Genomic DNA, 3624 nt, shown 5'->3' on the forward strand with positions numbered 1-3624 from the left:
ATTTACGAGACACTTTTTTTTCTGTGTAGAAAAACTTACCACATTGAAAAATCCATCCAGTAGGTACATTATTGGAATCATATCCATGGACTAATGGACGTTTTTGAAATTATTCTCACAATATATTTGAAATAAAAAATATTATAAAATTAGACATAATTTCCACTTGTCAGTATAGCATTTAGTATTTAATGTGTATATTAAGTTCGAGTTTAGAGGCTAAAATCGCAATTTTCATGATAAGTTTTCTTTAATAATCCATTATAAAAAAATAATCTTTATAAAAAACTTGGTTTGGGCTATTTTCCATCAAGTTATATTTAAATTTGTATCGAAGACGTATAATTTTATACTTTTCTTAGTGATTTATTTTTAATTTTAGCGGCTAAACTCGAATTTAGTACTCACCTGTAGGAATTGCTGTAACATAAAAAATATATATTAAAAAAATGGTTGCATCTCCAACCTGTGATCCAGATGTATAATACCACTCATGTTGTATATTTTTTATGTAAATCAATTAAAAATCCGCACTAATTTTAAACTATTAACAGAAATATACAGTTCCTTAATCTGTTGTTTGTTTTTTATCAATAAAAAGCGTTTTTGATTACTCTAACATCACATCATTCACTTCTCAGTTTCTAAAATGTTCCGAATAAATGTATTTTCATTAATAAACACCAATACCGCACGTACAATTTTGCAAAATTTAATCCACGTGTGCACTTCATAAATGCATCAACATAACTGAATGCAACAATAAAACTCAAAGACACAAATAGTCATAAAGGATACATACCTGCCGTAAAGAAAAACAACTCCACACACACACGATCCCTTTCTGATCTCGCTATTGCACGAAAACAACTCTCACCGCAAAAGATACCAACAACACACAAGGAACATTCCATTGTCTCTAGAATCAAAACAACCAACAACAGCATAAATGACGCAATAACAAACACAAACAATCAAACGAGATATACACAAAATGTCTCTAAAAACTCCCTCACATGATGCACTCACATTTTCCAGTAGCACTGTTATTGATTTGTTGGAATTCTATCTATAAGTTAAGGTAAAATATATACCAAATCTATGAGGGATCTCTAAAAAATTATATACACCCGTCAAGGATTATATTAACTACTTTTTATTCTACTTTATCTAAAATTTTCAATGTGAGGAAAAACACTCCAACATATAATAAAAAGGGAAATAATCTGTAGGTAGCCATCGTACGAATCGGTAATGTCGTTAAGTTAAATTTTACTACAAAAATTTTTTTCCATACAAAATTTTTTCTTAGTAAATTGTCCACATTTCGTAGTAAGATTTTTATATTGCCCATGTATTTTTATAATAGAATCAATGATGCATTAACCACTGTGTTGGAAATTTATTTAAGGAAAAATCCTTCCCACTTTGTAGTTAGTGAACTAAAAAACATTTACTGAATTTTTATAAGTTTTCCTATAGCTAAATTAATTTTCGTTGTGGTTACGAAAAATGAACTATATTATGAACTATATTTAGTTTTAAATCTGATTATTTTCAGCAATTATATAAAGTTTTGTGTTTGTCTCATATCATATGTTAGCGAATAAGAAAACTTTATAAGTGCAATAGAAAATAACCTGACGAAAGATTAAATGTAAGTGTATTTCCTTTTACTAACCAGTTGATATAATAATGTAAAATTAAAAATAATAATTGTTATATTATAAAATTGCCAGATTCAATAAAAATACCATCCCTGAAGAAGCTGGAATCGCCCAGCGAAACGTTGGATGACAAAAATGGAATAAATTAATCTTTTATTCGCATTAAAATACCTGACCTTAAAAGCCCAAAAATAACAATAGATGATTGAAAATATTACAGTAAATTTGTTGAACTATGTGAAAGTTAAAATGGTCCTTAAATTTACAAGAGACTTTTTTTCTGTGTAGTGAAGATAATATCACTCTAGAAAATACGCCGGATCTCGGTGCTGCATCAAACGTCGTTGTGATACTATCCCAGACCGTTCCAAATAATGTTGGCCATATTATATACTTTGATAATTTTTACACATCGCTTGGTTTGCTAGTCTACCTACGGAGTCGAGGTATTTATAGTCTGGGAACTGTTCGAGCAAATCGAGTTCCTAACATAAAATTGTCCTCCGATGTTGAACTCATTGCAAAAAAGGTTGATCGTGGGTATACAGAAGAATTCGTTGGTACAGCTTTTGGTGTTGATATATCAAACGTTTTATGGCGCGATACAAAAACTGTTTGTCTAATATCAACATATGTAGGAACTCAACACATTTTATCACACGGCACAAATCTCCAGCCGACCAAAGCCGTTCGATGGTATCAGACGAAAAAAGAAAGGATTGAAATTGAATGTCCAATGATTATTAAAGAATATAATCAACATATGGGCGGCGTGGATTTAATGGATGGACTAATTGGTCGATATCACATTCGAATGAAGACAAGAAAATGGACCAATAGAATATTTTTTCATGTCTTAGATATGTCAATGGTTAATTCCTATATCCCTACACGCAAAGAAAAAAAACGTTTGGAAAACGTGTACCGAAAACGTTTTTCTTTTGTTAGAGTTTTTTGAATTGCTTCGAAAAGTATACACTTTTATCACCAAAAAAATTTGTTTGTTACACAATTTTTATTTTTTCAATAAAAAGAGTTATTTTTGAATCAACAACACAGTCCATTTCGTTTATATCAAACAATGTTCTTTTCTTACTTTAGGTTTTTAATAAGACACATTTTACAGTTCATAGTAAAAATTTAATATAGTAGAATGTAATGTTGAAAATTTTTTCGGAATCTTCCGACCATATCTGGAATATATGTAAAAAAAAAAAAAAAAAGTTTGGTCGAAGCAGGGATCGAACCCACGACCCTTGGCATGCAAGTCCGACGTAGCAACCACTGCTCCACGGTCCCAAACTAAATGTATTTTTCTGTTAAATAAACTTTGTTTAAACGGCTCGTGGGCGCCGCAAGCTATGCTATATTAATATAACTTATATGGATAATTAGCTATTGATGACAATAACAGCTACGTAGCTCAGTGGATAGTGTGCTGCCTTACAAATTGCATGGTCCGCGGTTCGATTCTCAGTCCAGGCGAAAGGTAAAAAAAATTTAAAAATTTATAAAATCGTATAATTTCTTCTACATTGTTTGTATTACAGAAAAAGGTGCTAAGAACTAAAAAACTTCGTGGAAGTGAGAAAGATGTGAGGGAAAATGCAATTAGCCAGAAAAAAAAAATTTTGAGTTAGTCTTTATGAAATTGCTTTTACATCCTGGAAAAGAAGAAACGTTTATCACAAAAAGTATATACTTTTCTTCCAAATACACTTCCTTTCAACGAAAAGCAAATGAGAAACGAACTTTGTTTGTCTAAAATTTCGTTTGGGAGGAAAGAATTATTTTTTTGCGTGTACCACCGGGTAAACCAAATTAAGGACAGATATCCTCTTCCAGATTTCCGCTCCTAAGTCGCGGAGTCTCTGTGTTGCGTGTCTTTTGTGCAGCCTCGGGGTCGGGGTAGACCATCACATAAATCTACGTGTACTATAACAACCTCATCTAAATG

The 3624-nt window shown here is 31.3% G+C and overlaps 1 long non-coding RNA gene across 1 annotated transcript; it reads left to right on the top strand.

Annotated features, from left to right (window-relative positions):
- Positions 1-1540: 1540 nt before the first annotated feature.
- LOC142232077 (uncharacterized) lies at positions 1541-1812 on the top strand. Its single transcript, XR_012721010.1, has 2 exons — positions 1541-1657; positions 1740-1812. It is a non-coding gene; the product is annotated as an uncharacterized LOC142232077 (long non-coding RNA).
- Positions 1813-3624: the final 1812 nt, after the last annotated feature.

The sequence above is a fragment of the Haematobia irritans genome, chromosome 3 (genome assembly GCF_050003625.1).
Source record: "Haematobia irritans isolate KBUSLIRL chromosome 3, ASM5000362v1, whole genome shotgun sequence".
Lineage (NCBI taxonomy): Eukaryota > Metazoa > Arthropoda > Insecta > Diptera > Muscidae > Haematobia > Haematobia irritans.